The sequence below is a fragment of the Globicephala melas genome, chromosome 1 (assembly GCF_963455315.2).
Source record: "Globicephala melas chromosome 1, mGloMel1.2, whole genome shotgun sequence".
Classification (NCBI taxonomy): Eukaryota; Metazoa; Chordata; class Mammalia; order Artiodactyla; family Delphinidae; genus Globicephala; species Globicephala melas.
The window spans coordinates 80,211,414-80,224,721 of NC_083314.1; the positions used below are offsets into that span (position 1 = coordinate 80,211,414).

Genomic DNA, 13,308 nt, shown 5'->3' on the forward strand with positions numbered 1-13,308 from the left:
CTATCGATATCTCCCCAAACAAATTTTCTATAGAACAGACCTTGGGAAACACTGAATTAAGATATAAAATATTTCCTTGATTATAACCAATTCCATTGAGGTTACTTTACCCTATGATACTTTCTTACAAACAGTGTAACTGCCTATTAAAAACTGTAGCTACTCCTTCCCAGTTCCCACCTTAGTACTGGACACCTGATTTATGAAAAAACAAAAAGCAAAGCAAAGCAAAACAAATAAATAGGAGCCCTTGGTCCTACTTCCTCTCCCCCTGTGAAGATACAGAACAAAAAAGCAGCCAATGGGATTCTGCATGTATCCAACACTGTGCCTGTGTCATTCATTGGAGTATCACGCGAGGAGAAAGGACTATCCTCATAGTCCACAGGGCAAGAGATGGACTCCTCAAAGACTGAACTGCCTGTCGTATCAGTTACGTAAAGATACGAAAGGAGGTTATCATCTGAGAATGAAGAGAGCTACAGATGTACTTTCTCACCACTGGGAACATTCAAGACCACTTCAATTTGTCAGAGCAACCACAACTAGAGGAGTAGAATGGTGACCGCCATACCAAAACAAACAAAGAAACAAACAACCCCCCCAAACCCAACAGGAAACAAAGCTCCAAATTACCTATCTGTAGCAAACAGGATGTTGAAGACTCTGTGCAAGTCTATTAATTATAGAGGTACTGAGTCTGGAGGCTTCAAAGGGGAAATTTGTGTGAGCACAAATGGAAACCAAGTTACTAAAGCTTTTTCTCCAAAGACCACAGAAGTCACCTGGCAATTGGACTACCGTCAGAGTAAATTTTTACCACTGCCCCAGTATATTCCTACCTGGCATGATAATATAATTCTGCTCTCGAATTACGTTAAAGTAGTTTTCAAAACAAGTGATTTGGAAGTATGGGTGACAATAGAGGTGGTGACAATGAGTATCCAAAGTCTTTTTTTGTTTTTTGCGGTACACGGGCCTCTCACTGTTGTGGCCTCTCCCGCTGCGGAGCAACAGGCTCCGGACGCGCTGGCTCAGTGGCCATGGCTCACGGGCCCAGCCGCTCCGCGGCATGTGGGATCTTCCTGGACCGAGGCACAAACCCGTGTCCCCTGCATCGGCAGGCGGACTCTCAACCACTGCGCCACCAGGGAAGCCCCCAAAGTCTTTTTTACTTTATTTTCCCCAAATGTAATAGTAATAACAACAGCAGCAGCAAGCAACACATATTAAGTAAGTGCTTACCCTGCGCCAGATTCTCCTCTAATATTTTATATATATCACCCAATCATCATAACAATGACATAAGGAGCTATTATTACCTCCATTTTACAGTTGAGAAAACTGAGGCCCAAAAAAGTTAAATAATTTGCCTAAGGTCATACAAGTGGACATATGGCAAAACTAGGATTTAAAAAAGGTAGTCAGTCTGTCACTAGAGGCCTTGCTCTTAATTGCTGTGCTACACTGCCTCTTAGACCAGAGAGTACAATAAGGTGATTGATAAATAACAGGTCTCATTCAAGCCCAGAAGTTCTAATGATAATCCTAGTGAAAGAACTTATGTCCTAAAGGACGCATCATTCAATTGGGGAAGGTAATACAGTTTTGCAGGAGTGTGTAGAGGATAATCAACTACATACTTTACTACTTAATAATCCCAAGGGACATCAATTGACCTTTAAAAGTTTGTACAACATCTTTCTCATCATTAAAAAACATTAAAATGTAGATAACGTAGGAAATAAAGAAGTAAATGAGTCTCTCGTGTATCACTACACAGGATTAGCATTTTTGAGCTTTTCCTTTCATTTAAAGTTTTTTATTGTCTAACCCATCAAATCCTGAAACAAATATGCAAACACTGGATAGGGTCTTACATACCACACAAAAAGGCACATCCTATAAACTTGTAAAAGATAATATCATTTTCCTAAACTGCAACCTTCTGGCTGCAAGGGACAGAAACCCATTCAAACTAGCTTAAGCAAAAGAAAAAAAGTGTACTCAACGACATGGGGGTGGGGGTCTATCACTGAACCAGTGTAAGATCAGTGCCTCAGAAGGGGCTGGAATCTGGAACTGGAGGCTGCTTTGAAACCAGACAGTACATACCTCTCTGAATCTGTCTCTATTTCTGACTTTTTCATTTATTGGTCTCTTCTTTTAGCTTTGCATTATTCATCTGCTTCTTTCTTCTTTCTTTTGAGTTGAAGTAAAATATTTTTAACTAATTTTCTCCATACAAATTGATGATTTTTTTTCTTTTCTTTAATCTATTTTAAAAAAATTATTAGTTTTATTTATTTTTTTGGCTGCGTTGGGTCTTTGTTGTTGCGTGCAGGCTTTCTCTAGTTGTGGCGACTGGGGGCCACTCTTCGTTGCAGTGCGCAGGCTTCTCATTGCGGTGGCTTCTCTCATTGCAGAGCACGGGCTCTAGGTGCGTGGGCTTCTGTAGTTGTGGCTCACAGGCTCTAGAGCACAGGCTCAGTGGTTGTGGCGCTCGGGCTTAGTTGCTCTGTGGCATGTGGGATCTTCCTGGACCAGGGCTCAAACCCGTGTCCCCTGCATTGGCAGGCAGATTCTTAACCGCTGCACCACCAGGGAAGTCCCAAATTGATGATTTTTAAAAATTTGTTTATTTTTAAGAATCAGGAGCAGTTAACTTCAGGGTTGGAAGGGCATGGTGTGAAGCTATAAACGTAAAATTTTTCTGGCTGGCAAATTAGTATTTAAGCATCTTAAAAATGTTAATATTCTCTGATGCAGTAATTTCATCTCAACATTGCTAGTAGTGCATTGAATCTAGGATCCCAAAAATCTGAACCTGAATTCTAGCTTTGCACTTCCTTGCTATATGACCTAAGGCAAACTACTTAACTGTCTTCTCTTAATGTTTCAGTTTCTTCACTTGAAAATTGGAACCACAAGAATATTACCTTTCGGATCATGAAGATTAAATGAGATAATATATGAAATGAAGTCAGAAGATTGTCTGGCATATAGTACATGCCCAATTACTATTATCCCAAGTGAACAAATGGACAAGTGTGTAAAGATGTATATAAAATCATGTTTGTTATAGCACTGTTTATAAGAGTAAAAAAAATATAAACAATGAATATCAAAAAATATTTGTTTTGTTCACTGCAATATATCTAGTCTCAAGATAGCTCTTGGAATACATAGGTGCTCAGTAAGTACTTGCTGAGTGAACAAAAAACTGAGGATTGGTTAAATAATTTGTCACATAATCGGACAATAGAATGCTATTCAGTTATTAAAAATGACATATATAAGTATTTTCATTGAAAGTACACGTATAGTATATTCCACTTTATTTAAACATACGTGTGTATACATTAATAGGAAAAAACCTAAAAGGGCATACATCAAGATGGTTGATATTTCCAATGGTGTGATGGTGGCAGTATGAATATTTTTATTATCTTATTTTTGCTTAACTGTATTAAACTTTTTTCCTATAAGGATTACATATTGATTTTGTAACAAAACGCTATTTTAAATTAAAAAATAAGTTTCAATGTACAAATAAATTGGAATCAGGGGACACAGATTTCAATCTTGGGTTAAATTTAGTTTTTTAAAAGAGCATCTTGTTACAGTTATTCATTTATATGCCTATTTTTCCATTAGACACTGAGATCTTCAACGACATAGAATATGTCTTCATCTTTCTAACACCTTGCACAGTACTTTACACATAACAGTGCTCAATAAATGCTTGTCAGTGACAGGTGATACACTCCATCACAGCTCTTGGCAATGGTGTTTTAACACTTTGGTTACAGGAGAAAAGTAAACTCTCCCAAAAATCTCTACCAAGAGATGGCAGATGGTGATGGTTCCAACAGTTTCAAAACTGATTCTGAAATACCTACAAGTGAAGAAGTGTCCTCTGAATTCCTCTTCCTTTGAAATGTAAATTCTGTCACAGGATCCTAATTTTTCAGTAAATAATTCAGAGATCAAACCAACTCGTGGTTATAGGAGAAGGTCCAAGTCTCTAGTGTTACTTGTTTAGGTAGAAATCTATAAAGAACCTGTTGATAATATGAATCGGCATCCTCCCAGCTTCAAATCTATCTACAGAAATTCAAAATGCTAACTGTTTTCTAAGCTCTAAACTGTACTCTCTACAAAAAAACACTAATGTCCTGACTTTGTCAGAATTATATTATTACCAAAGCTCAGGCATCATCTCGGGTAGTAATGAAACTAACAGCTGCCATTAGTTAATCAAGTTAGTCATTTTTATCCAAAGGGCAACACTGTCTTAAATCTCATTCTTAATTATCTTTGGATGACAGAAATCTTTAAACAAAACTAAATGATTCCTTACTTTTATACTGTTTTTTCTCTGCTTTGGTTTACAATATTTTTTAGTAGGCAGAAAGCTTCACATATTTTCCATTTGATAAAAACATATTTTGCTATCTTGTGACATTTATAAGCAAGGGATTTAAAAAAATTATAGCTAGGGCTTCCCTGGTGGCGCAGTGGTTGAGAGTCCACCTCCCGATGCAGGGGACGCGGGTTCGTGCCCCGGTCTGGGAAGATCACACATGCCGCGGGGCGGCTGGGCCCGTGAGCCATGGCCGCTGAGCCTGCGCGTCCGGAACCTGTGCTCCGCAACGGGAGAGGCCACAACAGTGAGAGGCCCGCGTACCGCAAAAAAAAAATTATAGCTAGATAAATCTTCCTAAAATATTATTTCAACTGAGTGCCCAGATTGGAAACAAACTGAGTTCAATTCCAGCTTTGCCACTTACTTACTAGCTCTATGACTTTGGACAAAGTACTTAACTACTCTAAGTCTCATCTGAAAAATAAGGTTGATGATAATAATAAAAACACCTACCTCACTGGGTTGTTATGAGAATTAAATAAAAATTAAATGAATAAAGCAGCACTATCCAATAGAAATGCAAAGCAAGTCACAAATGTGAGTGGCTATGTAATTTTAAATGTTCTAGTAAGCACATTAAAAAGGTAAAAAGAAATAAGTAACGTCAATTTTAATAGCATATTTGACTTAATCCATATATCTAAAACATTATCAACTTAAAAAATTATTAATGAGATATTTTACACTTTTTGTGTACTAAGTCTTTGAAATCCAATATTTTTTTTTTTTTTTTTTTTTGCGGTACGCAGGATGGACCTCTCACTGTTGTGGCCTCTCCCGTTGCGGAGCACAGGCTCCGGACGCGCAGGCCCAGCGGCCATGGCTCACGGACCCAGCCACTACACGGCATGTGGGATCTTCCCGGACCGGGGCACGAACCCGTGTCCCCTGCATCGGCAGGCGGACTCTCAACCACTGCGCCACCAGGGAAGCCCTCCAATATGTATTTTATACTTGTGGCGCACCTCAAACTAGACTAGCCACCTCTCAAGTGTTCAATAGTTACAAAGGCTAGTGGCTACATTTTGGATAGCACGGGTATAAAGTATTAAAACAGTGTCTAACACATAGTATATGCTAAATAAATTTTACTTCTTAGTGTCATCATAATCCCCTCTTAGGAGTTGCTATGGATCAGTGTTTTTCAAATCATGTGCTCATAACACCAGCTAATATCTGGTGGTTCTAGGGCATGTCACTAAATAACACTGAAATACATAGTAAGAAAACTATTTCTTTTCATCTATCTTTCTAACCATATCAAGGAAAAAATGTCAGTTTGGTACTACAGTGCTTTGTTTTTTAAAATTTTAATTTTTTAATTGAGATATAATTCATAGGCAATAAAATGTTCCACTTTTAAGGATATCATTTGATGATTCTAACCAATGTATACAGTCATGTAACCATCTTCTTGATCAAGATATAGAACACTTCCAACACCTGAGTTAGGGCTTCTAAAAAATCAAGAAACTAAAAAAAACCTTCAATAACAACAAGAGCCATGAAGTCAACCCCATGCCCTTGAATATATAATGTCAAACTGCTTTCCAGAAAAGTTATGGATTTACACTTCTACTAGCAATATTTGAGACTGCCTCACTGTACATTTACCTTGGGGAAATATTCAGAGATAGGACAAGGGTTTATCAATATACAAGATGTTTACTGCAGTATTTATATCAAGCAAAAAATTGTAAACAATCTAAATGTCAAATGGTAATGGTTAAACAGAGATACGTCCTTAAAATTGAAACTATAGAGCCATTAGGATCATTTTAAGTAATTTTAATAACATGGTAAAATGTTCTCAGTATAATTAAAAGTGGGCAAAGCAAGTACAAAACTTTATAGACAATGTAATGTGATCCTTATTACATCAAAAACAAACATAACACACACAAAACTCAAAAACCTTCAGGTAAAGAAAAAAACACTAGGAGAAAATATATCAAAATATTAACAGTGGTTAGCTCTGAGTTGTGTGGTAGTATGAATGAGTTTGACTTTTATATTTAATTTTTTTTATTACAATGAGCATGAATTACTTGCGGGGGTGGGGGAAGCCTATTTTTCTTCATCTGTCTTTGCTAGTTAGAGAGAAAATAACTGAAAAATGAGACCATTAATGATTGTGCAGGCTTGTTAATGAGGGTTTATTTGAATCCAGTAGTGTTATAGAGAACCTACTATGTGTAGTCATTATTATTGGTTTGAAAGGGAATCTGGCAGTAAGAGGATTGTTGATCTAGGTTTACTTTTCCTCCTTGTCAAAAGTCTTAAGAAAGTACTGATCTGACTGACAGCACTGGGGAAGACTAAAGAGCTCTCCTCATCCACAGTTCAGGCAGGGCTCAGGTAATGTTGGCAGCACTACTAATACATTCACCTCACCTCCCTTTTCTACTCCACTTCTATCCTGTTTCTGAGAAGACAGAGGGATTTCTTCTATTGGGAGAACAATTCCATCCGTACTGATCTGGTTCTTGGCCTCTCAGCTCACACAGCTAACCTAATATGTCAACTGCTGCCAGCAAGGACCAGAACTCTTTAACACTGATTGACTTGTGAAGAGATAAGGCAAAAGCCAGCTCAAAACCCAAACCAAGGTGCTCATTTATTTGCAAGGTACGATCATGTGCTTCAGAAACACAACAAGAATAATGACTCAGTAGATGAATGCATAATGGGTGTAGTTCATTTATATATGTCTAGGAAACTTGCATTTTTATAATAACCCATATTCATTCTGAATATTTTAAGATAAATAATACTTCTCAATTCATATTAACTTGATCGCCAGGGTGATCCTGCTAAAATATAAGTCAGATGTCATGGTTCTACTCAAAACTCTACAATACACACAAAAACTTGTACACAAATGTATATAGCAGCATTATTCATAATAGCCAAAAGGTGGAAATGACTCAAATGTCCATCACTGACATATGGATAAACAAAATATGGTATTTCATTTCACACAATGAAATATTATTCATCCGTAGAAAGGAACGAAGTATTGATCTAGGCTACGACATGGATGAACCTTGAAAACATTATACTAAGTAAAAGAAGCCACTCACAAAAGACTATATATTGTATGATTCCATTTATATGAAATGTCCAGAACAGGGAAATCTATAGAGACAGAAAGTAGATTAGTGGTTCCTTAAGGCTGGGGGATTCTTTCTGAGGTGATAAAAATGTTCTAAAATTGACTGTGGCGGTAGTTGCACATATCTGTGAATATACCAAAAACCAATGAATTGTATACTTTAAAGGGGTGAATTGTATGGTATATGAATTTTACTTCAATAAAGCTGTTAAAAAAAACCCCAATGTCCTACAATGCTCTCTAACTCATAGTGAAAACCAGTCCTCAAAATAGTCTACAAGGCCGTCCACGATCAGGTGCCTGATACTTCCCTGACTGCAACCCCAGACTCTTCAGTCTCCTTGAATACACTGCATGATCCTGCCTCAGGACACAGCATTGCTGTGCCTGAGATTCTCTTCCCCGCATCTGTTTTTGGCTCATTCCCTCAGCTCCTCCAAGTCTTTGCTCAAATCTCTTCTTAATGAGGCCTTTCCCGATACCATACTGAGCAGTGTGACTGAACCCTACTGCCTCTATGCATTACTGATTTCCCTTCACCTTGCTCTGCTTTTTTCCCCCATAGAATTTATCATCTTCTGATTTACTATAAAATATACTTATTTATTAAGTTATTGTTTATCTCTGTCTCTCTCTGCATTAAAATGTAAGCTTCTTGAGGATTAGGATCTTTGCTTTTATTCACAGAGGTATTCCAATATTCAGTAAATATTTGCTGAAAGAGTGAATGAACTATTGACTATGCTCTTCTCATTTGTTCAATAAATGTTTATCTATTCTAGAACTCATAACTAGGGCAATATTACTTCTGACTGTTTCACAAAGACTTTGGTGAAAATATATGTGGTGAGTAGAACAACCCATGTCATATATAATCTCAGAAGTTGAAATTTGACTTATTCCCCGCTAACTGAGGATCTATTAGGCCAGTATGACTAATGAGACAAATGAAGAGGGAAGTAGTAAGGGCCAGGGGGAAGTATATCCGTAAGATGTGCAAATACTGACACAGGAGATGACAGTCTGCACACTGCAAACTTGCATGGACCCCAGAGACATAACAGACTAACTGCTTAAGGCAAGCACTTGCATGTGTTCAGGTCACTGCTGAATCTATTTACCTAGATCCTTTTTCAGGGCAGGTTCTCTGCTTTGAAAAAGGCATGAAAATTATGCCTGTATAGAGGTCCCTGTTATCAGTTACTATCTTCTATTTCTTTGATTTCATTATGTATAAAAGGAGAAGGGAAAGCAATACAAAATTCATATTAAACTTCATATGGCTACGGAGAGAGAAGAAAATATTGACTACCTCTCTTCATTCAGAAGGCAGTTTTATTAAGAATGTTGCTAAGGAGATAATTAGTTTCTGCAAAGTTCCTTGGTGTCTTAGCAGCAAACACACACCATCTATTTTAAATAGTGTTTAAAGCTAAACAAAGATAATTACAATTACACATCATCAGAGCAGGTCCTATAGAAACAACTCATATAACTACAAAAGGCCTGTAGAACTCTGTTTCACTGTCATCAGTGCTTGAAGCACTGAATAATATTGTCACAAAAGAACTATTTTAAAGAAATAAGGTACTTAAGAGAGAGCAGCTGAAATTAGAACTCTAAATGGCAAGTTGAATTTCAGATTCAACTAATGTATATTTATTTCCTTTTAAAATCTAAGGGACATTTTAAGTAGAACAAAAAACTTAAGAAATAAAAAATGTTAGAATTTTCAATGCTTTCACAGAGAATGGCAACCACATTTAACATGGAATAATAGTCCTTTATTCTTAAAAATAAAGCAGATATTTTATAATCAAAAAAAACCCCTCTAAGTGACATTTATCTGCAGGTACCTTCTGGCTTAAAACTTAGCTTACTTATACACAGGCCCTATTCTCTCACCAAAAGTTACTTTCATTTCTGGAAATATGTCAGGGAGGGAAGGAAAGAATTGCTTTTTTTTTTTTTACGATACGTGGGCCTCTCACTGTTGTGGCCTCTCCCATTGCGGAGCACAGGCTCCGGTCCCGCAGGCTCAGCGGCCATGGCTCACGGGCCCAGCCACTTCGCGGCATGTGGGATCTTCCTGGACCGGGGCAAGAACCCGTGTCCCCTGCATCGGCAGGCGGACTCTCAACCACTGCCACCAGGGAAGCCCAGGAATTGCTTTTTATTTTTTGGTTTTGTTTAAAACTAAGATTTTGTTTCAATTCACAGTGAAGGCAATCTCAATGTATTTTAGAAACAGAAGGTATCCCAGGATGAAGGCTGTTAAAATTGCTACATGTGAGGTTCATGTGATTTTCTAGGATGCAAGAGACGAGTTTTGACCCATCTACCTATTACATTAAGTATCTTGCTCCAAATCATAAACTAGTAAGTGGTAGTGCTGGGATCTGACTTCAAAATAAATCTGTCATAATCTCAGATTTTATTTAATACATCAGGGAAATCAAGTGACCTGTATCACAGAAATATCTTGCAATTGGCATTTCCCACTCTGCAAGGATAGTAGCTTCTATATCAGCATATAACACTCTGAGCTACAAGATATGATTTCTTTTTTCTTTTTTTTTTTTCAGTTGCACCGCAGGGCTTGTGGGATCTTAGTTCCCCAACCAGGGACTGAATCCGGGCCATGGCAGTGAAAGCGCGGAGTCCTAACCACTGGACCGCCAGGGAATTCCCAAGATATGATTTCTTTTCTGCTTATTACAATGCTCACCAATCCAGATCTTTGTGGGGCATATCATATTTTACATAATTCCAAGTATAAAAAGAGGGCACGGAGCTTCCCTAGTGGTGCAGTGGTTAAGAATCCACCTGCCAATGCAGGGGACACAGCTTCGAGCCCTGGTCCAGGAAGATCCCATATGACATGGAGCAACTAAGCCCATGAGCCACAACGACTGAACCTGCATGCCACAACTACTGAAGCCCGCGTGCCTAGAGACTGTGCTCTGCAACAAGAGAAGACACCACAACGAGAAGCCTGCGCACTGCAACAAAGAGTAGCCCCCACTCGCTGCAACTAGAGAAAGCCCGCGCACAGCAGCGAAGACCCAACGCAGCCAAAAATAAATAAATAAAATAAATTTAAAAAAAAAAAGAAAAGCTTAAAAAGAGGGCACTTATCATGGCACATCTAAAAGTATACTCTGTTTCCTGGTTGCCATAGTCTCTCAAAATAATACTTCTGCACGGTAGAGTTTTGAGGTTAAGGCTGTGTCTTTGTCACTTATTCCTTTGGACTTTTAAGAAATAATCCATGTATTACATAGGAAATTGCACAGACTCCCACAAAAATTAAACCCTAACAATTCACAGAAACAAATTGTTCAACTTCTCCCCCCATATTTTATTGCTGCTCACAGCAGCCCTACCATATCCAGGTATAAAACTGAGTTTTAAAAAATATTAACCTTCCCATTTACTGAGAGTCTGGGATTTCAATATGTATTAAGAGTTGTGAACTCTTAATTACTTAACAGTCTAGTAATACCCAAGGTAATCCACATTCATCATGAAAATTGAGCCTTTCCTCTAAAAGCTGAAACTGTTGCTTTCAATTACTTAAGCCTTTACAATAACTGGACTCTGAAATACAAATTGCACTATCTTCTTACTGATAGTGAAAAATTTCACTATTTACTTATTGCTGGAGGCTATATATTTATGAAAGTAAATTAAAAAAACCAGATTTTGGAACATTTATGTATTGCAAACATTAAATTTTTTCCAGGTTGTTAATTACCATAGCAACACCCTCTTCCTAAAAATTTCATTGATCGGGGACCACTGAACAATCCCATTCAAGATTTTATTGACCCTTCTATTGCTTAAGGATATCTGCTCAAATGTAATTTAGTGTACTGCTTAGCATATTGTTAAGTCAGACAAAGAAATACTGAGCTGGCTAGCTGGGAGAATCTAGTATAAAGCTTTTACAAAGCTGCCTTACTTTTTTTTTTCCCTGCCTTTCTTAATTTTATATTAAAGATTATTTTCTCAGGACCTGGGACACTAATTTAAGGAAAAACCTAGATGTTTAGGTTCCTCCCCTATTTTTAATAATAAAATGCAGTTTTATTCACAGTACTATTAATTAGCCAAACACATCTGAAAATATATGCATTTTTATTTCTATGTAATATGACTAAATTACAAAGAAATATATAAAAATCTTTGCCAATCTATCTTTCCATCTAAATCCAAAGTATTTTCAAAATTGAGATACAGATGTTTAGTTTTAAACGTCTAATGTTTCAAGTTAAAGAGAAAATGCTATAGTTCTTAAGTATGGGCCATGGGGCTACAAATACTCAATGGGAAATATTAACTCTCAGAAAGATCATTTAAAAGTCAATTAGTCTTTCTGAATTCTGATATTAAAGTCTATTTAAGAGCAGATAATTATATATACATTCATGAGAGAACTCATTTAGATTAAGAAAATAAAATCCATTATGGCTATCTAGTAATAAAACATTTTGAACACTAAATTATTAAATATTATTTAGAGAACAATACAGTGTCAGGCATTCAAGTAATACTTATGAAGGAAATGCACAGTGATTAAAAGCATGGACTCTGGCTTTGAGTCTTGGCTCTAGCCATGTTTACTTGGGCAAGTTATTTAATCTCTCTGCCTCAGTTTCCATATACAGAGTGGAGATAATAGTACATACCTTATGAGGATTAAATGACTTAATATATGTAAAGTACTTAGTAAAGTTCCTAGCACATAGTAGATACTCAATAAATATTTATTTTTATTATTATTTATTTTTTTTTTTTGCGGTACGCGGGCCTCTCACTGTTGTGGCCTCTCCCATTGCAGAGCACAGGCTCCGGACGCACAGGCTCAGCGGCTATGGCTCATGGGCCCAGCCGCTCTGCGGCATGTGGGATCTCCCTGGACCGGGGCACGAACCCGTGTCCCCTGCATCGGCAGGCGGACTCTCAACCACTGCGCCACCAGGGAAGCCCTATTATGATTATTTTTATTAGCAGCAGCAGGAACAAAGGGAGGAACTTGCATAAAATAGTAGCGATAGTATTGTGTCACTCTGTGCTCAAAATTATTCAATGGTACCCCCACAGACTACTGAATTAGGTACAAAATCCTCAGTCTGACATTTTAGGATGCACGGTTAAGCTTCCAAATACTACCTAAGAGTTTTCAAATTAGAGTAAACTTCGCATAATGTCACTACCATTTTAAACTTTTCCAAGATCATAACCACACTTACACTTCGATTTCTGAAATCAAGGCCAACTAGATAAGGCGAAATTAAATAAAACACATAGAAATGCTGGATAAAAAATGACATACATACTTTTAAATGAATAGCTTAACCTCTTAAGAAATTAAGGGAAATCTCCAAGAGTCATCACAAAAAGGGAACCAAAATTTAGGTTGATAAGTATAAACCAATGCTTTTAACTACCCAATAGATATATGCCAATGTTAATAATATGCCAATGTTCATAAACAAGGGCACTGTATTTTAACAGCTGCAGAGGGTCAGGAGACAGGGCTTAGGCCTCAGTAAGAAAGGGAATTAGAATTAAGACTCTCGCATAATGTAGAGGCCCTCACTGAAAAGAGAGAATAGAAAAACAAAAATCTTCTATCTGCACAGGAAGATCACAAGGAAACTTGAAAATAAACCAGTATAAAGCTCTGCATGGTTCAGGAACCCTTTAGTACAGAAATTAACATTAAAAAAAGTTCTGAACTGATAATACTCTTTGAGTA

At 37.4% G+C, this 13,308-nt stretch overlaps 1 protein-coding gene and 1 long non-coding RNA gene across 5 annotated transcripts in view; one reads left to right on the forward strand and one right to left on the reverse strand.

Moving 5' to 3' along the window:
* Positions 1 to 4,435, forward strand: part of LOC132597417 (uncharacterized) — a 28,313-nt gene extending 23,878 nt beyond the window's left edge. The window contains exon 3 of the long non-coding RNA XR_009564186.1: positions 2,903 to 4,435. This is a non-coding gene — a long non-coding RNA (uncharacterized lncRNA). The remainder of the gene's footprint in view (positions 1 to 2,902) is intronic.
* VPS45 (vacuolar protein sorting 45 homolog) overlaps positions 1 to 13,308 on the reverse strand; it is a 67,398-nt gene that overhangs the window by 9,038 nt on the left and 45,052 nt on the right. The gene's annotated exons all lie outside the window — the stretch shown is intronic.